Below are 21,074 nucleotides of genomic sequence, written 5' to 3' on the forward strand. Positions count from 1 at the left end.
TGGGGCATGGCTTGGTGTCCTACCAAGATGGCCTCACTTTCTTGATGCTCTTTAAGGTTTTATTGCACCCTTCATATGGAACCAAAACACTTTCAGTGGTGGAGGGATATCACTGTGACCGTTACTGCAGTGGTGCTATGGAGGAGGCTGGCCGTGACTGCCACAGGAGGCCGCATTCCCTGGATGACTTCCCCCTCACCATCACATGGCCTGCAACGGAGTATGGTGGCCCAAAGTGTATGGTAGTGGCTTGCGGGAGAGCCTGATGACTGTGTCCCTATGAGGCAAGGGATGGCTTGCACAGAGACTTGCTTTTGGTCATGGTGTGCAGTGCGGGGAGGAGAACAATTGCTGCACTTAGCAGGTTGCTACTGATGGGTGAGGCGGCAACCAGATGGATGAGTGGTGCACCGAGAGGAGCTTCCAGTGAGGGTTCTAGCTGGTCCACTTGTTGCGTCCCTTAGTTTCCCGGCCAGTCAAAAGAGCTGCTTCGTTGAGGTATTTCATCAAGTGCAATGGCAGGGAAACCATTTTGGTTGTGGGCACTGATATGTGCTGGTTACTACTGAAGTGAAGTCTGCCTGAGGGCAACCATCTTAGTTAGAAGCAAACATGCTTGACTCTTTGACTTAAGCATACAATACAAATCCCAACGTAACAAGATTGATTCCAACTGTGTGGGTGCAACAAAGGATTTACTGTTACAGCCTTTGTTATACAAACTGATTAGTTACCAGCTAAAGGCAATTTAAAGCCCACTGAAAACAAGTATTGCTGGAATCTGAACTGCTAGGCTGGTAATCTTTTTATTCAGTATCGTCTCTCCAAAGTTGCATCTGAAGGTAATTTTACAGGATGACCACCCGTGTTATGTTTCCCATTGAATGCCTCCGAAACCAGTGACCCGTTGATTCCCATACTTTGCAGCATGGATTAAAGCCCAATAATGGTATCAGGGAAGAACAAGAAAAATGATAAAATCGCTGAATCGGTTTTCTTTGCAATGCGTATCTCGTCAAGTAAACAGCCTTCCTCTAATCATAAAGCGTCTAGACCCTCCCTGCACATAAGAGACCCAATAATGGCTGCATAAGGGCACATGAAAGAATCAATGTTAGGTCTGCAGGGTGAATTTGATAAACTGAGTGGGAAGCGGCCCAGCTGGAATCTAGAACCTCCAGTTGGACCATCAATGTGCCCAGGCAGTCACTGCAGTGAAATGCTTGGGAAAAGAAGTGGAAGCAGTAGTTAAAGGGAATAGGGCCTTCGCAAGCAGACTTGAATACTAGGAAAATGCATTGCGAGCTGAACAAATTAGGTCATCGGCCTCCCATCAAGCGTGGAAGGGGATGATCCAGTTTCATTTGCCTCTGATTGGCTTCCAGAAATGCTTTACTAAGAAGAGGAGGATTCTGATGCTCATGTTAGAGATAGAAATCTAAAGGATGCAAGTGTAAAGGGGACTCTAGAGAACGAACAACATAGGATTCTCCTCTTCCTGGCGTCTGCAACTGAGAAAAGGAGAAGACTCTCAATAAATCATTCCTTGCCTGAGGAATTAAAGCAGGATTATTACGACCTGCTAAAGTGTCACTACAAGTTATTTGTAAGGAGAAGGAATATATTTTCTGTGGCGCTGAGAAGGGCGAAAGTGCCGCTGTAGTCAATTCCTGAGGTTTGCAGGGTTCAAAATTGAGGGGCAGCTGGGAGCTATTTAGCTCTTGCTTACAGTCTCGACGAACCTAGTTTGCTCCGCTCCGCTATCAGGAGCTACCTTTGGCTCTGCCGGCCAACTGATACCAAACAAACACATCTGTGTGAATTTACCTCTGTGCATTTGGGCAATTAAAGCATTAGGGATCATACAAAATAATGTTAAGTTGGCATCTTATGTTGAAATTAGATTTGCAAAATGCTATGTACTAGCTCTTGCTCACTGGTTAATGCCGGACACCCAGGAGCTGCTTTAAGCGTCTGCGTATCTAATCTTTTTTTCAATCCCTTGGTTGCCATTTACTGATGTAGACAAGGATTGAAAATGAATGGAGTATGCTATCGAAAAGGGTGAACTTAATGTAGGAATGCAATAGTTTGGTTCTTCTAGAAATATATTTTGTTCACTAGCCAGATTTAAGTGAAAGCTGTTGTGTTATGTTTCTATTGCAAGAGCACGGTTGGAATTAGATATGTTCTTATGTTATACTGGTTTCAGAAATGGGATCACAGAAGGGTACACTAATCCAAGGGGAGATAACAGTGTGCAAGTTGTATGAACCACTACACATGCTGGGACATACAAAGTTGGACTGCTTGCATAAAGAGTGAGGTTAAGGGTGGGTATTGATTATCACATATGTTAGCTATTTTAGGAACACACCCACTTATACGTTGAGAAATGGGTTGTCCTTTTTGGAAATGTATAGCAGGTGCTACACTGGAGTCAAAGAGGACTTGACTATGCTATTTTATGTTAAAGGACATTTGTACCATGCACTATCACCACCAGAGTGGTCCCCTTGTGCTCTGGTGGATATTAAAAGCAAGAGGGTAGGGTGAGTTAGGGTGACTGAGCTGGGAAAAGCGCAAGAGAGATGTGATGTACTGTTGGCAGCTTTAGTTCAGTTTACACCGTTCGCTGCGTGTAGGTGTGATTTTCTTTCGGTTGGTAGTAGTCATGTGCTGTTGTGCGAAGCTATGTGTGGTTTATTCGTTGTTGTGGTGTTGTTACACCATTTAAGCGATGGTTATTGTTTTACAAGAAAAGGTTCTGTGGTTCAATACAACGCTCCACCTCACTGAAATCAGCCAATTCTGCCTGTACAAGTATTAGCGGTCTAGTCTTTCCACGTCCTCAACGAACGTCGGATGCAAGTCATGTGATCCCTTTAAAGCAGAAGCGGGGCTCTCTTCGTAGCGTCGCTACTGTTTTCAGAGACGCTCCCTAAGTTCCCATCTAGGGAGAATCAGTTTCCTCTAACCTTCTTTCTCCTTTTTCTTTCTTCTTATACTAACCACTCTATTTTGTACCGTAGAGCATCTTTTCAGTGCTATTTCCCCGCAATTCGCCTAAGTTCGCCCGTACTTCCGGGTCTGCTGAATCCAGCCTCCTCTCCTTCTCACAGTCCCTGATCGGGCGAACTCTTGATCCTCCTCCCGCCTAACACAGTGAGTGGTCTCTTCCCCTTCCTCTGTTCCTACCTTATTCCATTTGCTGCACTTACTCACCTCCCTTTACAGGATCCCCCGGAGCAATTGGGAGATTTATTCCAGACGGGTTCCCTTTCCATGGGTTTTCTTCGCTCCATGTAGAGTCTTTCCCAGTACTGGAATTCCCGTAAGACCTTTCTCCTTTCTTTCCATCTCGAACACTCCATCTCTTATCAATCACACACTCACCAATCATTCTTCTTACCCTTTAGAGTCCCGGTTTCCCGCACTACCGAGAAGACATCCATCCACCCGAGAGGCACTCGTCTAGATCGTCCAGGGTTTTCTTCCCCAGAGCGTTTCCCTGGGGCTCGTGCTCCTTTCACCGTGGGCTGTTCCATTGCGGTGTGGGGGCAGGGTCCTCAGGGGGTCTCTTACTTCTGCGGTTGCTACTTCAGGATCACCAACCCAACCAGGTTAGTGCATGAATTGCAATATTCAGTTGAGCCGGTCTTTGCTCATTACGTAATAGGTGTAGTGAAGTGTGTGCGGTTTGTTGTGCAATGCAGGTAAGGTTGTATTATGTTTAGAATTTGAGAGGTGTAAGCAGAGGGATGATATTTATTGTGGGTTGGTTAGTGGTGACGCTCCATTGTACCTCCACCGCTTTGGCCACCTGTGGTATGCGTCACTGCTTGTGTTGCGTATTGTGGTGTGCTGGGGGGAGGGGGGTCTTCCTCCAATATTCTGTGTAGGGTTGTTGGTTGTCTGCAGGGCTATTTAGTGGCAAGGCCTCCTCCACCACCCTTTCCATCCTGTGTCCTGGATAATGTATTTCTAAACAGCTTTGGCCCCTTCCTCCGTTTGGAGCTGAGGTTTGGGGTTCTATACTTTGCCAATTTGAAATAAGGACATAATTTTGAATGTGATCTTTGGGGTGCCACTTTTTACATCTCTTTATTTCATTCTGATGTTTTGGTTACCTGGTCATGGTGGACAAGACAATGGTCCAGCGTCCGCAAGGGCACACATCCATGACATACCAAATGCAATGAACCCAGGTAAGCCCTGCAAACACCTGTGATCGTGCTCTTGCAAAATAATAAACACTTTGAGTGAATTGTGTCGTCTAACGTATTCCTCATCTTAGATGTATTCCATCCAGCCTTACCTGCTTTGGAGAAAAAAAATTCGGCAGAGGGCACCGTGCGTCAATGTCGTCGAGTCGATGTTCCCTCGAAGGCCCCCGTTGAGGGTGACATCATCGTGTATACAAGTAGCACGCGCGGCGCCCGTTGGCTTCAGTTCCATTTTCCGCGGTGCATGTTGCTTCAGAGATTCGGCGCGCCTCGAGTTTCTGTGACGCAGTGAATATTACTGATATTTATTGATATGTCCTCGTCATTGACGCCAACTATGACCCCGCGATTGGGTTTCAAAAAGTGTAAATCTTGCGGTTCGAAAATGTCTGTCACGGACCCGCACTGAGAATGTCTGTGGTGTCTCGGGGAAGGCCACGGCATGGAGACCTGTATGAAGTGTCAGGCAATGACGGGGAAGGCCTTGTGAGAGAAGAAGGGAAAACTACAGGCAGGTCGTAAATCCTACCGGAAAGCCTCTAGCATCGAGTCGAGGTCACGTGAGGAGAAGTATCCTCAACGCGAAAGGCATCGGTCCAGGTCCCGAAGTGATTCCCATCACTCGTCGTCTTCGATGAAAAAAAAATCAAAGAAAAGACGCCACATGTCCCCCTCCACCTCGTCCTTGGACGAATCCTCAAAAAGAATGAAATGCCCCACAAAACATTCTTCCTCTGAAGAGTGGGAAGCATTCAGAGGTAAAATGATGGAGGTGTTGGAGAAAGCAAAGCCTCGGTCTGCGCCTTCTTCGGAAGCCGGCCGGGAGCGTCATTGCTCCAACACTCGCGCGCCCTCGAACACGGGTGATCGAAGAAGGGAGGATCGAGAACCTTCCAGTACACAGAGCGAGAAAGACCACTCAAGTCGAGTCGACCGCTCGAGGTCACCAACGCTGTCCGAAACCCAACGCACCTTGAAGGGCAAATCTTTGAAGAGCGCCTCGACACGTCGAAGCCGGCTCCGTTGACGACCACTATTCCGTCGGCGCCATCGATGCCTTTGTCGACGTCGACCCCGAAGCCCTCGGCGCCAAAGGTTCCAAAAGCTCTAGTTCAACCAACTCAGCCAGAAAAAGGAAAAGAGAAGGCTGCAAAGCCTGTAATGCCTTTAGGGTCCACTAACACACCTCTCCCACCTCTCCCAGAAAAGATTTTTAAACCTCTTACTAGGAAGGACTTTTTCAAGTTCCTGACCTCAATTTTTGAGGAACAGGAGAGATTTGATGAGGAGAATGTACCCTTTGGACTGGAATATGGGACCCCAAATGTCCCAGAATGCCTGATTTCTGAAGAAAGCAGGATGAGGGACCTGGTGGAATCCTTAAATAATGTAAGTGGGATTGATACATCTCCTGAAACAGATTTTGGCAGGCCAGAACCAGGGGAACATGCCATTCCCTCATACCGTCAACTAATGACAAAAGTGGTTGATTATTTAGGATGGACTAGACCACCAAACCAATTCATCCAGGATGATATTGGACCATGGTCCCACCGAAGATCCAATCCTACCCTTCCATGTAGCCTTGCAAAAATTGGGAGACTCCGGATTCTATTCCTCTAGTGAATAAATCCCTTACTTCAAATTATCGCCCTGCCAGTAGCGACCCCGGCTATCTGTCTAAACATCCCACCCCCGAGAGTCTGGTGGTCCAGGCAGCTGCAGCTTCAAATAAGATGGCGTACCCTTCTATCCCTCCGGACAGGGACGATAAGCATGTGGATGGATGGGCGCGCAAAGTTTTTTCAGCTGGGATTATGGCGTTAAAATCAGCCAACTCCACATGTGCCTTGGCAAAGTTTTCGTACACTCTGTGGGAGTGCATTGCAATGGCGGCGGAGCACATACCAGAAGGGGATGAAAGGGAAGGATTCCTAGCCATTGTTGGAGATGGAAAGTGTAACGCTCACCTGATTCTCGCAGAGGCGCCGGTCTTGACTGGGCAACTACCGTATCTTCAAAGGTGATGTGTAGCACCCGGTTGGCTCTTTGGGCTGGACCTCTGTGCATTGTATGCCTGACGTGTAGAGTAAGATGTCTGCAGATAGAAAATATGGGGTTAATGAACTGGGGTTATTGGGGTGTCCCTATCTCTTTCCTCTTCTCCTCTCCTGTAGACCCCCAAAGGTTAACGCTCTCACCTTAGGTAAGTGAATGCCAAGCTCTCCATCTGCCTCGGGGCAGGGTGCTGTAGCCAGTTTCTTCACTGGATAGGTAGCACAGGCCTCTTGACTTCAGAGGACTGCTGTCCGTCGTTTACTGCACGAACGGTAAGTTTCGAGTCATTCAAATGTCTTTTTAAAGTCTTTAGTAATGATGTCTCTTGTTTTGCAGGGTTCCGGCGATGGCGGATGACGGGCTGAAGTGAGTTGAAGATGGAGCCCGTGTGATGAATAGAAGCGCCTGGAAGCACGTGAGTAAGCGCTTGTTGCCTGTTTCACGATGCGCTCTAACTGTCTTTTTATTTTGCAGGTACGAGTTCGGAGCGGCTGCAGGGTGCCGGAATACCCACTGGATTAGATGTGGAAAGGAGTAATGGCACGTGAGTATTAAAGTTCCCCAATGTCTTTAAACGCACCTTGTTTTGTCTTTCAGATGCCGGAATGCAGTATGAAGACCTCCGGAGCGCACGAAGAGTAGGTAAGCCTTTGCCTTTCAGATGCCGGAATGCTAACCTGTTCTTTCTTGTCTTTATAGGTGTTGCTGAAGACTGGATTCAGGATGGTAAGCCTTTTTCCTTAGGCCCAGGACTGGATGCAGAAGACACGATGAGCGTCCTGCTGCAGAGGGTGCAGAATAACGCAAAGCAAGATTCATCCACCGGGTGTGGTTTAAATAGCCTCCTGTAGTGCTTAGGTGTCTCCTTCCACAGCCACGCCTAAGTAAGAAAAGAGTTCCTGGTAAGAAAAGAGTTCCTGCCTTCCAGAAGAGTTGCAGTGTTCTAAATCTAGGGAGTAGCTCCAGCCCCACCCAACAGGAAAAGTAGTTCCAAACAGAAGAGGATCAGAGGCTCAACTGGCAGGCAAGTAAGCAGCATGGTCTGCTGCAGGTAAGTCCACCCAAGCATTATGAGCCCGGCGCTTCCAGCGCTGGGACTGGGCATATTTATGAGCCTGGTGCCACTGGCGCCAGGACTGGGTCCAAAAGGTCCCAATTGGGACTGGTTGGCACTCGGAACCTGGGTTATGGATCTGCTTCCAAGGGAGTTGGGAAAACCCTGACCTTTTGGAAGCAGAGATCATGACAGTACCCCCCCTCAAGGTCCCTCCCAAACCGGGCTTCTGCGGGGGTTTTGGCTTGTCAGGAAATGTTCGGTGAAATCTTTTGATTAGGCGAGGAGCGTGGACATATTCAGCAGGTTCCCAGGATCTCTCTTGGGGGCCGTAGCCTTTCCAGTCAATTAGGTAGAATAGTTTAGATTTGGAGATCTTGGAGTACAGAATGCTTTTGACTTCAAACTCGAGTTCTCCATCCACTAGGATAGGTTCTGGAGATTTGGTTAGTCGGGTTTGAGGTTGCACAGGTTTTAATAGAGAGACGTGGAAGACCGGATGTATCTTCATGTGCGGGGGCAAGTCCAACTTGACCGCTACTGGGTTTACTATGGTAGTGATGGAATAGGGACCAAGGTATCTTGGGTTGAATGTGCGTGGCCCTTTTAGAGATAGATATTTGGTGGATACCCAGACTTGATCCCCTACTTGATAGTGAGGGGCTTCCTTCCGATGTTGATCTGCTCCTTTCTTGTATTGTTCTTTAGCCCTTTGAAGGTGAGAAACAGCTTCCTTAAAGGCTTGGGTGATTGTAGAATGCAGGTAGTCTACTGCTGGTGTTTCAAGATCTTGGAGGGGATCCAACTCCGAGGTTCGAGGGTGACTGCCGTACAAAAGAAAAAACGGGGTTTTCCCAGTTCCCGAATGGACAGAGTTATTGTAGGCATACTCGGCTATCCAAAGGATATCTTTCCAAGTTTTTTCAGTTTGTTGCAGCATGCAGCGTAAATACTGTTCCAGAGTTTGATTGGTCCTCTCGGTTTGTCTGTCGGTCTGAGGGTGGTGACTGGTCGATAGTCTCACATCAATTTGAGCCGACCGACAGCAACTTCGCCAAAAATGAGAAATAAATTGACTACCTCGATCCGAAATTAGAACCGAAGGAAAACCGTGCAGTCGGACGATGTTTTCTAGAAATTCTCGGGCCAGAGTTGCTGCTGTTGGCAAGCCTTTGAGCGGAATGAAATGCGCCATCTTGGAGAATAAGTCCACAATTACTAGAATCGTATTGTATCCGGAGCATGGAGGTAGATCAGTGATGAAGTCCATAGAAAGCGTATGCCAAGGGCGAGGTGGGATGTCAATAGGGCGTAAGAGGCCTGCTGGTCTTTCCTTTTGACTCTTGTTTTGGGCGCATACTCCACAGGACATTATAAAGTCTCTGATATCTTTTTTCCAAGACGGCCACCAGAAGTAGCGCTTGATCTTTTCTGAGGTCTTGGCTATACCGGGATGACCTTCCCTTAAAGAGTCGTGATAACAAGAGATTACTTTTTTCTGTAAATCTGTGCTGGGTAGGTATAATCGTTCTTGGAAATATAATAAGTTGTCCTTTACTGCAAAGTCCTTTCCCTGCAGATGCCAATTCTGTATATCTGCTGGAGTTACAAGTTGCCTGGCTTTATCCTTAACTTCCTCTATGGATTCTGTGGCGATTACACCCAGAATTCTTTGTTCGGGAATGATTGGTACAGGTTTAGGGTTGATCAAGTGTTCTTCCACTCCCATCCGAGAAAGGGCATCGGCTTTACCGTTCTTTGTACCAGGTCGATAGGTAATTATGAAGTCAAACTCGGCAAAGAATAATGCCCAACGGAGTTGTCTAGAGGATTGGGCTTTTGCGGTTTTCAAATATTGCAGGTTTCGGTGATCCGTAATCACAGTAACGGTGTGTCGGGCCCCCAGCAGATAATGCCGCCAAGCCTTAAAGGCAGACTTGATAGCCAGAAGTTCCTTGTCAGTAATCGTGTAATTGACTTCAGGAGGCGAGAATTTGCGGGACCAAAATGCCACGGGATGCAACCGATTGGTTACCGGGTCCTTTTGTGATAGAACTGCCCCCATGGCAAGGCTTGAAGCATCAGTTTCCACGATGTAGGGGAGTTCGGGGCGAGGGTGTTTTAAGATTGGTGCAGAGATAAATTTAGTCTTCAAATCCTGGAAAGCTTGTTCCGCCTCGGTAGACCATTCAAAACGTTTGTTTTTCTTTAACAAGGCAGTGATGGGCTGGACTATTCGAGAGAACTCGGGGATAAACCTGCGGTAAAAGTTAGCGAAGCCTAACATGCTTTGCACACCTTTTACGGAGGATGGTGATGGCCATTTGAGAACTGCATCGACCTTCTTTGAATCCATACGCACTCCGCCAGGTGATAATATGAATCCCAAGAATTCAACTTCAGTCACGTTGAAAACACATTTTTCCAACTTAGCGAAAGAAAAGTTTGTGTTGACGCAATCTTTCGAGGACCATTTTCACGTGTTTCCGATGTTCAGATTCCGATGAAGAATAAACGAGGATGTCGTCAATGTAAACAACAACACATACATCTATGAGCTCTCTGAGGACATCGTTCATAAAATATTGAAAGGCGGCCGGGGCATTGCAAAGTCCGAAGGGCATGACCTGATATTCAAATAGCCCATACTTGGTGCGGAAGGCCGTCTTCCATTCATCGCCCTCTTTTACTCGTACCAAGTGGTAAGCTCCTCTAAGATCCAGCTTTGTATATATGCATGCTTTTCTGACTTGGTCCAGGAGTTCAGGGATCAAAGGTAACGGATATCTATTCTTAACGGTGATCTGGTTCAGGGAGCGATAATCGATACAAGTTCTAAGGTCTCCTTCCTTTTTTGGAACGAAGAACAAAGCTGAAGAAGCAGGGGACTTGGAAGGACGAATAAACCCATTTGCCAGGTATTGATCCAGGTATTGTCGAAGGTGAAGGTTCTCAGGCTCGGTGAGGGCATAAATTCTACTACAAGGAGGAGTAGATCCAGGTATCAGGTCTATCTGGCAGTCATAAGACCTATGAGGAGGTAGAGAGTTAGCCTGATCCTTCCGGAAAACATCTTGGTATTCTAGGTATTCGGGAGGTAACTGGGGAGTCTCTGAAGAAATTGCGGCCAGTGCAACACCAGGTGGAGGGTGACAAGTAGAGACACATTCTGGAAACTGGACCGTTCTTGCTCGCCAATCGATCAGAGGATTGTGTTTCTCTAACCAAGGTATTCCTAGAATAATCTGAAACTGAGGGGCCTTGATCACATCAAACACAATCTTCTCATGGTGTCCATCTTGACTTACTAGCGTCACTTCTTGAGTGGTATGCGTTACTGGCCCGGAGGCTATCTCCGTACCATCCACCGTAGTAATGACGTCCTTTACAGCCTTGGGACAAAGAGTTAGATTCATCCTCAAAACCATTTCATGATCCACATAATTGCCGATGGCACCGCTGTCGACGTAAGCTTCAATTGCATGTAATCGATCCGGATTATCAGGGCTAATGAGGACCATAGGTATCACGAAATGCGAGGTCACGGAACTGGTTTTTACGCTCGGCAAGAGGACCTCTATTCTTGTCGGGCGAGGTCGTTTCCCTGCTCAGAGTTTGTAACTTTGGTAACTGCAGCTCCTACTGCCTTCTTGGCAGGTTTCACCGGACAGTCTCGAAGAAAGTGCCCTGAGTTTCCGCAATATAGGCATAATTGCAACTGTTTCCTCCTTTCCCGCTCCCGTTGTGTTAGAGGACCTTTCAGACCCCCTATTTGCATGGGTTCCCCGGAGTCTACTCCTTTGGAAGGAGTTGGCGGTTTGGAAAATACTCGAGCATCAAACTTGGAACGATCGGCCTTCCTGTTCTGCAGCCTGTGATCTATTTGAACGACCAAGTCTATGTAATCCGAACAGTCTTGTGGGGGATTCACTACTTGGGCTAAAACGTCTTTGAGCTCTCCACGTAGACCTCTATAAAACAGCGTAATCCTTTTGTCCTCAGGCCATTGAGTTTCCACTATTAGTCTATTGAAAGATGCAATATAAGCCAAAAGGTCTTGATTACCCTGTCGCAACGAAAGAAGCTCATTGTCCAAGGCCTGCCCCTGTGAATGTCTTGCAAACAGTTTTTCCATACTAAGCTGAAAGGCTTGAAAATCATGGAGAACCGGATCATCTTGATGAACTAGAGGGATCGACCAGTCTGCCGCATTGCCACTAAGGTACGAAAGTACAAAAGCTACTTTAGCTTGATCAGTTGGAAAGGCTGCTGGCCGGCATAAGAAGTGCAACCGGCACTGATTGATAAATACTGCAAACCTCTTTGGGTCACCAGAAAATCGCTCGGGCGGGGCCAGAGGTACATTCCCAGGTAGGTTGATCTGCACTGGATTCATAGAGGATGTTGAAGGAAGATTTGCCCCTGATGCGGGTAACGGGGTCTGTCCGGCTTGTGACTGTAGCACTTGTCTAGCAAGATCGTCTGTTCTCTCCTTGGAAATAATTAGTTCCCTTCTTAGAGCATTTGTTTCCTGACGAGTTGCATGCACTTCTGCCCTTAGTTCCCCAAGTAACCGGGCTAGGGGGTCAGTATCCGAGGTTTCCATAGCGCCTGGGCGAGAGTTTTGCGGTGGGCTTTGCGTTCTGTAACGCTCACCTGATTCTCGCAGAGGCGCCGGTCTTGACTGGGCGACTACCGTATCTTCAAAGGTGATGTGTAGCACCCGGTTGGCTCTTTGGGCTGGACCTCTGTGCACTGTATGCCTGACGTGTAGAGTAAGATGTCTGCAGATAGAAAATATGGGGTTAATGAACTGGGGTTATTGGGGTGTCCCTATCTCTTTCCTCTTCTCCTCTCCTGTAGACCCCCAAAGGTTAACGCTCTCACCTTAGGTAAGTGAATGCCAAGCTCTCCATCTGCCTCGGGGCAGGGTGCTGTAGCCAGTTTCTTCACTGGATAGGTAGCACAGGCCTCTTGACTTCAGAGGACTGCTGTCCGTCGTTTACTGCACGAACGGTAAGTTTCGAGTCATTCAAATGTCTTTTTAAAGTCTTTAGTAATGATGTCTCTTGTTTTGCAGGGTTCCGGCGATGGCGGATGACGGGCTGAAGTGAGTTGAAGATGGAGCCCGTGTGATGAATAGAAGCGCCTGGAAGCACGTGAGTAAGCGCTTGTTGCCTGTTTCACGATGCGCTCTAACTGTCTTTTTATTTTGCAGGTACAAGTTCGGAGCGGCTGCAGGGTGCCGGAATACCCACTGGATTAGATGTGGAAAGGAGTAATGGCACGTGAGTATTAAAGTTCCCCAATGTCTTTAAACGCACCTTGTTTTGTCTTTCAGATGCGGATGCAGCGCCGAAGGCCTCCGGAGCGTGCGAAGAGTTGGTAAGCTTTTGTCTTTCAGATGCCGGAATGCAGTATGAAGACCTCCGGAGCGCACGAAGAGTAGGTAAGCCTTTGCCTTTCAGATGCCGGAATGCTAACCTGTTCTTTCTTGTCTTTATAGGTGTTGCTGAAGACTGGATTCAGGATGGTAAGCCTTTTTCCTTAGGCCCAGTACTGGATGCAGAAGACACGATGAGCGTCCTGCTGCAGAGGGTGCAGAATAACGCAAAGCAAGATTCATCCACCGGGTGTGGTTTAAATAGCCTCCTGTAGTGCTTAGGTGTCTCCTTCCACAGCCACGCCTAAGTAAGAAAAGAGTTCCTGGTAAGAAAAGAGTTCCTGCCTTCCAGAAGAGTTCCAGTGTTCTAAATCTAGGGAGTGGCTCCAGCCCCACCCAACAGGAAAAGTAGTTCCAAACAGAAGAGGATCAGAGGCTCAACTGGCAGGCAAGTAAGCAGCATGGTCTGCTGCAGGTAAGTCCACCCAAGCATTATGAGCCCGGCGCTTCCAGCGCTGGGACTGGGCATATTTATGAGCCTGGTGCCACTGGCGCCAGGACTGGGTCCAAAAGGTCCCAATTGGGACTGGTTGGCACTCAGAACCTGGGTTATGGATCTGCTTCCAAGGGAGTTGGGAAAACCCTGACCTTTTGGAAGCAGAGATCATGACAGAAAGGAGGCCATGCGGGAATCCCTTCAATTTGGATCGGACACTGCAGATAGTATGAGCAGGTCCATGGGTACTAGCACGGGAATGCGCAGATAGATATGCGTGGTTACGGAAGTCGGGTTTCGCACCAGACATACAGAACCGCCTTCTTGAACATGTCCTTTGACGGGTCTCACCTTTTTGGCAGCAAGGCTGACGAGAGCCTTGAGAGGTTGCAGACCTCAAAAGTAGCTGCCAAGTCTTTAGGAGCTGCTATTAGGCAACCTCAGCCTTTTTGTGCGCCAGGACAATCTTGGAGGGGATGATCCTATCGTTACTACTCCTCATATGGAAAGAATAGAGGAATGGCCAGTCAAAGGGGCCAGAGAAAGGCCACTCGTGGTGGACGGGGAAAACGTGCAAAGCCAGCTCCAGCTGCAGCCTCTTTGCCATCAGCGGCCGCAGCAACCGCCACAAAACCACTTTGAGGACTTGCATCACAAGACACCTGTGGGAGGCAGGCTGTCACAGCATCTGCAAGAATGACGAGCCATTACTTCAGATGTTTGGGCTCTATAAATAATAGGCCAAGGTTACTGCCTTCCTTTTCTAACACAACCTCAAAACAATCCACCAGGGAGACACTCTTTGAAGTTTTCAGACCCGCTCCTACAGCAGGAAGTTCTAACACTGCTGGAGAAAGGTGCTATAGAGCCAGTACCTTTAGCAGAGAGGAACAAGGGATGGTACTCCCCGTATTTTTTGATTCTCAAAAAGGACAGAGGACTGAGACCCATCTTGGACTTAAGAAACTTGAACAAGTTCCTCAAGAAGGACAAGTTCAAGATGGTCACTCTTTCTCAGATCCTTCAGGATTGGTTGGTGTCATTGGACCTCCAGGATGCTTATATCCTAAAAGGAGAGCATTTTTGGCAACCATGGCCGGAGATTACAGTAGTGATGGACGCCTCACTCATGGGGTGGGGAGCTCATGCCAACGATCTGACAATCAGCGGTCGCTGGCCTCCATCGGAGTCCTACACATCAACCTTTTAGAGCTGAGAGCAATCAGACTAGCGCTGAAGGCTTTTCTACCATCTGTCAGAGGAAAAAATGCTTGATAATGACGGACAACACAGTGGCCATGCATTATCTAAACAAAAGAGGAGGTGTAGGGTCACTACCTCTGTGCAGAGAGGCAATGCAGCTCTGGTATTGGGCAATTCAAGAAGGAATCTCCTTAACAGCAGTTCATCTAGCCGGGGAGGAGAATATGACGGCTGACACTCTGAGCGGGCAGAGCACAGTGTCCCATGAGTGGGAACTGGCTCAGGAAGTCATTCAAGAGATCTTCGCCCTTTGGGGAACCCCTCAAGTAGACCTATTTGTGACCGGAGTCAATCAGAAGTGCAAAAGGTATTACTGAAGGGAATGTCCCCCGAGAGGAGCCCTAGGGGACGCATTCATGGTGGAGTGGAACTTCCCACTATCATACGCGTTCCCTCCGATTCTCATCATTCCTCAGGTCATCAGGAGACTGAGATGGTTCGGAAACCGCATGATCCTAATTGCCCCAGATTGGGCCAGGAGAACATGGTACCCAGACCTTCTAGACATGTCCATCTGTCCCCCGGTACGTCTTCCTCAGAGAGAGGACATTCTCTCACAAATGGAGGGTCAGGCTCTCCATCCAGAAGTCAAGATTCTCAACCTTCACGCTTGGTATCTCAAAGGGTGAGATACAAGGATTGCGACCTTCCAGATGACTTGGAGGTGTTGCTTTCGGCAAGACCAGCAACAAAATCTCTATACCGTTGCCGTTGGAAAAAGTTTTGCAACTGGTGCAGAGAAAAGAATGTTGATCCTTTTCTATGTTCTATTCCGGAAGTACTGTCATTCCTCTTGTCCCTAGCACATAGAGGTCTAAGTGTTGGGACCATTAAAGGTTATCTTGCAGCGCTTTCCATCTTCAAGCAGCGCTCGTCGGAAGAATGCTCCTATTTCAAAATTCCTTTAGTAGTACAATTCTTAAAAGGACTCGCCAATGTGTTTCCTCCTTATCCTTCCCAAGTACCACTTTGGGATCTTAATCTGGTTCTAAAATTCTTAATGAGTGCCCCTTTTGAACCCTTGCACACTTGTCCATTAAGATTAGTGACATGGAAAACTGCTTTCCTAGTTGCTTTAACATCTGCAAGAAGAGTGAGTGAATTGCAGGCACTGTCTTCTGGGCCACCCTATACTGTGTTCCATAGGGACAAAGTGGTATTAAGGGTTAAAACCTAATTTTTACCCAAAGTTGTGTCCGATTTTCATTTAAATCAGAAAATTGTTCTACCCGCATTCTACCCTCCACTTCATCCTAGTAAGGAGGAGGAAAGATTGCACAGGTTGGACCCGAGAAGAGCTCTAAGCTTTTACATTTCTAGGCTTTCCAAGCTTAGAGTGGATAATCAACTTTTCATTGGCTACACCGGAAGGAAATTGGGTCCATCAGTGTCAAAACAAACCATATCACGTTGGATTGTGCTTTGCATTTCAGAATGCTACAGATTAGCAGAGAAAGACCCACCAGAAGGCTTAAGGGCCCATTCCACCAGAGGCATCGCCTCTTCGACAGCCCTTCAAAGAGGTGTTCCCATAAAATCCTTTTGTGAAGCAGCAACTTGGTCTTCGCTGCATACTTTTTCAAAATTCTACAGTCTGGATGCTTCCCAGTCTAAAGAGCTGAATTTTGGTAAAGCAGTACTATATTCAGCCATTTAAGGGTATAAAAGAATCTCCTCCCTCCTCCAGAGAATTGTCCATACTGCTTTGGGAGTCTATCTAAGATGAGGAATATGTTGGAGGACACAATCCACTCGAAGAACAAGTTACTTACCAACTGGTAACGTTCTTTCGATTGGATGTTCCTCCAACGTATTCCTCATCGCCCTCCCAGCCTACCCCTCTGTAGATTTTTCCAGGTTATTGCCACTTCAACTCTCGCAAGGCTGATACCTGACTACCGCCACAATCTACACAGTAGAACAAGAGTGAGGGGGAAAAACAGAAATGAGGCCAACGGGTGCAGCGCGTGCTACTTGTTTACCGGATGACATCACCCTCGACGGGGGCCTTCAAGGGACCATCGACTCGACGACATCGACACACGGCGCTCTCTGCCGAATTTATTTTTCCAAATCAGCTAAAGCTGGTTGGAATACATCTAAGATGAGGAATACGTTGGAGGAACATCCAAGTGAAAGAACATTACCAGTTGGTAAGTAACTTGTTCTTCTACCCATAGACATTTCACAGTTGACTCTGCTTGTTGGTGTAATTATAGAATGTACTTTGCTTTAAGGGATCTATAGTACATGAACTGTAACCCATTGTGGACTTCATATATTCCAAGTAATAACAATGTCGCCTTATGTCACCTCCACCATACTCCCCTCATAAGAGTGGGGCTTTGATTACTTGAACATCACTGCCAATATGTTTTCAAAAAGAGACAAGTGTGCTCTGTCCTGCCTATATTGGGAACCTACTCCTACAACTATACCTACGGATGTAGAGCCAACTTCTGTCCATCCACTTAGTCTAGTCTCTCTCTCTCTAACTCTCTCTCTCTCTCTCTCTCTCTCTCTGACTCTGACTCTGACTCTCACTCTCACTCTTTCTCACACTCTGTCTCTTCTATCTGCTCTCTCTTGCCTCTCTCTCTCTCTCCACCTCACTCTCTCCTTTTCTCTCCTCTCTCTCGCTCCCTCGGTTCCCTCACTTTCTTGCTCCCCTCTCTCTTTTCCCCTGCCTTTGCCACCAATCTCCCAGTATTATGTTTCCCATGGTGTCCAACTTGCGGGAATTATTGCTATTTGACCTTATCTCAAACAACCCCCCGCTCCGGTCAGGGTTTTTGCCAGTGTTTGGTGATTGTTCCAGCAAATGTCCATTAAACGAGAATAAAGCCAACAAATCATCCGGCAAGAATCATCCTTTGATCTATCAACGTCCAGGAACCTTGACCCACTATCATATGTTGGTCTTATGTATGAGACTGGACAAAAAGGTACCCACTACATCTTTCCAATGTATTCATTTGGTGCTGTGCTGATAGGAGCCCCATTTAGATCAGGCCAGTGGCTGCTTCATGCAGTGCACCTACAAGGTATCACATAAAAGGGAAGCATGGTTGTGGTGGTAGAAGGAGTTGATCATAGAGCCACGAGGACCAGTAAGATGTTTAGATGCCAACTGGACCCTGTGTCCCTTATTTAAGGAAATGACCACAGATGGTCCTTTTCTGCTACCACGCTCCCACCTGTTCTTACACCTCAGTGGTAATCATTACAGTGCAGATTTGCTGTCACTCTAGGTATTCGGTTTGGAAGCCGTAGAATAAGAAAGACGAGCTGTAACAGTAAGATAATTGGGTAAAGTAGGTCCACTTCAGCATTGTACTTTCAGAGGGGGGAAAACTTGTATCAGGGTTAACATGTTGTTGTTATTGATGACAATCGTACATTGCAATTTTAGTAAAGGACAGAGTTGTAGAATTGTACATTGGAATGCCTGTTTCTCTTCTGAAATGTTTACCTATGGTGGTTGTTGCCCATCCATATTTCCGTCTGTGGTTCTCTACCTGAGAACATCATAGGCAACATAATGACATATTTATCTCTGAATATATGTTCCATCATGTCCCATGAGGTGCTATGTGACATTTCTTTGCGGTAAAGCATCTTTTCAGACATTATTTTTTACTACGCAATCTTATAGCCTGTCTAGCTAAACCTATGCCACAATCCCAACTTTAAAATAATATAAACCACAGACTTCAAATAGGTTTTATATTTAGTTTATTTCAAGTTGAACAGCAACAGACCCCCAGCACAGCCTCTCCTTCACACCATCCATCAACTGCTGTGCTCGGAACCCTCCTCATACCATAACATTCTATGTGGAGTGGTAACTACATTACACTCCTTATACAGTAATACCAAAGAACACCATAACATATCTCCCTTCGTTTATCCAACACATCCTCTCCTCACTACCGCAATACTATTTTTTTCCAGACCTGTCCACCACTCACACGCACCGCACATTTTAAGTACAGCCAAAACCCGAACCGGATCTGGGTACAGCAAATCCCCCTTCCTCTTAGTCACTCCTTTCTTTATTTTCACCCAATCGTCACATGCCGCTCTCAACTCTTTCTTTCGTCTTTTCACATTCTCTCTCATCACCCACTTCTCATTTTTCTCCTTTAAACTCTTCCTCAATTCATTTATTACACAATCCGACTCTCTATTCCCAACCATTGCTAGCTCACCTGGGTGTTTGCTTTGCGACCCCTCATAAGCTCAAATGGACTCACAGAATGCAGTGACATGCGCAAGGCATAGATTCTCTCCAGAATGGCCACTTTCTTGTCCATGGCACACACACCAGCCATGCAAATGGCATCCATAACACATCTATTAATTTGCTCCACCATACAATTTCCTTCCAGATCGTATAAAGCCGACTGCTTGTGTCTTACACCACACTTCTTCATCTGCTCCACAAAACAACCGCCTGTGAATTGTGTACCAATATCATTTAATATACTTCCTGGAAGACCTTTTCTTGCGAATATGTCCTGAAAGAATTCCACAGTATCCTCACCACAAATTTCACGCACTATCCTGAATTCACACCACTGCGAGAACAAATCTACCAGTAACAACATGTATTTCCCATGTCCTCCACTTAACTCTACAGGCTCTAAAATGTCCATAGCAACTTAGTCCCACACCTTACACAGAACACCATATTCCATAACCGGCTGTCCCTTGGCCTCCACACCCTTACCCACTGAATACAATTTGCCAATCTTCTTTCAACATCTCTATCAAACCCTTGCCACCAATATTCACTCCTCAAGATGGCGTTTGTCCTTGTCACTCCAACATGCCCACTATGAGCCAAATCCACAATTCTGCCTCTAATTGCCTTCAGGAACACAGCACGTTCCCACCGGAATATAATACCATCCACAATACTTAATGCTTCATGCACCTCCCAGAATGGTTTTTAACCTTGTTGAAATTCTACCTTCTTAGGCCACACAGATTCCATGTATGTCTTAATCCGCATAAGCCCCAAATCTTTGCTGGTAGCTTCAATTCACTCTTCTTTACTCACTATTCCTTCATGGTTTATAAAAAACATTTCTAATACATCATCCTCCTTGCATCTTGATTACATCTTCCCAACCTTGACAAGCAATCAGCCAAAATGTTCCCCTTTCCTGGAATCACTTGCATCTCAAACCTATGGCTTTGCAATCTTGTGACCCAACTGGCCACTCGCCTCGACACCTTGTCCACCCCATTACACTAAAATATAGCCTTAAGTGGTTTATGTTCTGTCCTTAAAATCAGTACCCCACAACATTTTTTTAAACCTCTGAACAGCCCAATGACATGTAATGCGTCCTTTTCCAGAACAGAATATTTTTTTCTGCGTCCCTCAAACCTCTTGAAGCATTGTGAGGAACCTGCAGGTGTCTCCCTAGCTAGTCCCGAGGGATCTGTCATACAGGTGGCCAGGACATGGCCATCGTTATTGGATCCAGTTCCTGGGGGTGGACCATTGATGGAGGATCACCTGGATGGGGGCTCCTTTGGGAGTGGGACAATGACAGGTGAGATGCGGTATCCCCCTTCTTTCAACACCTTTTCCCCATCCTACCACGTAGGATATTCCAATACACTGCCCCCCCTTTTTCCACACAAACACTTTCGTACAACACGAAAGACAACAGGGCCTTTTACCTGACGTGTCCCAATACCAGGGTCAGGCAAAGTCATGCGATAGACCAGAATCACGCACACCTGACGGCCCTGTCCCTTCCCCACAGGGTTAAAAGGTGGAGCACAAGACGAGCAAGGCAGTCCGCACAACGTAAGAGCTAACTCAGCACGGCAGTGCAAGAGGAGGAGAAAGACGGTGCAGACCGAGAGGGTGACAAGGAGACGACCGACCTTGCCCTTTTCGACCAAGGCCCATGGAAACTCCGCAGAGGGAATGATAAGTCTGTGAACAATAGCCAATGTGTGTTGCAGCAGATGTCAACAGTACACAAGACCCTCCTTCGCTGATTACCAAGCCAGGGATAGACGCTTGTCTCTGTGGTACCAACCTTGACTCCAAAGAGGAAGAAAGCCAAGCGGTTCATCACAGCCAATGAGTCGAGGGGAGTGTTGATAAGAAACCAAACTGTGTTGAATGAAAAGTAGCCAAAGGCTAAATTGAACTTTGAAAAAAAGCAATACTAGTAACGAAGGAGGGGTAAAATCAGTGACTGAGGAGTCCGGCACCACGTGGGTGGTGCTCATTCCGAAAACCCTTGGCCTATTACCCAATGGTAAAGACTACCATAACCAGAAGGCCTTGGGAAGAGGCGAAGAAAGGTCAAAGTGGTCATACAGGGGTCTTGTAAAATCCTCTGTACCGTCGAAAGTCTTTGACCGGCAGATAATTGTGAAACCTAAGGGAATTGAATCCCACATGGTCAAAGTTAGTACATGAACTGTATATTGGAAAGGTCGGCGAGAGTGAACCTTGCAGAGGAAAACCGACAATTAGGGGTAAAGCCCGAAAACCTGTTTACAAAGACATTAAGATTTGTGAAAACCAAGAAGTATTGAAAGACAAGGGTAAGGGAAGTG

The 21,074-nt window shown here is 46.9% G+C and overlaps 1 protein-coding gene across 6 annotated transcripts in view; it reads left to right on the forward strand.

Annotated features, from left to right (window-relative positions):
• SYT16 (synaptotagmin 16) overlaps positions 1 to 21,074 on the forward strand; it is a 695,358-nt gene that overhangs the window by 425,421 nt on the left and 248,863 nt on the right. For 2 of the 6 annotated variants that reach the window (XM_069638932.1, XM_069638934.1), the window contains exon 2: positions 3,420 to 3,623. The exons of the other annotated variants lie outside the window; for them this stretch is intronic. The gene's annotated coding sequence lies outside the window, so the exon portion shown is untranslated. The remainder of the gene's footprint in view (positions 1 to 3,419; positions 3,624 to 21,074) is intronic. 6 annotated transcript variants of the gene reach the window in all.

This window comes from Ambystoma mexicanum, chromosome 14, assembly GCF_040938575.1.
Source record: "Ambystoma mexicanum isolate Mex_15411 chromosome 14, UKY_AmexF1_1, whole genome shotgun sequence".
Lineage (NCBI taxonomy): Eukaryota > Metazoa > Chordata > Amphibia > Caudata > Ambystomatidae > Ambystoma > Ambystoma mexicanum.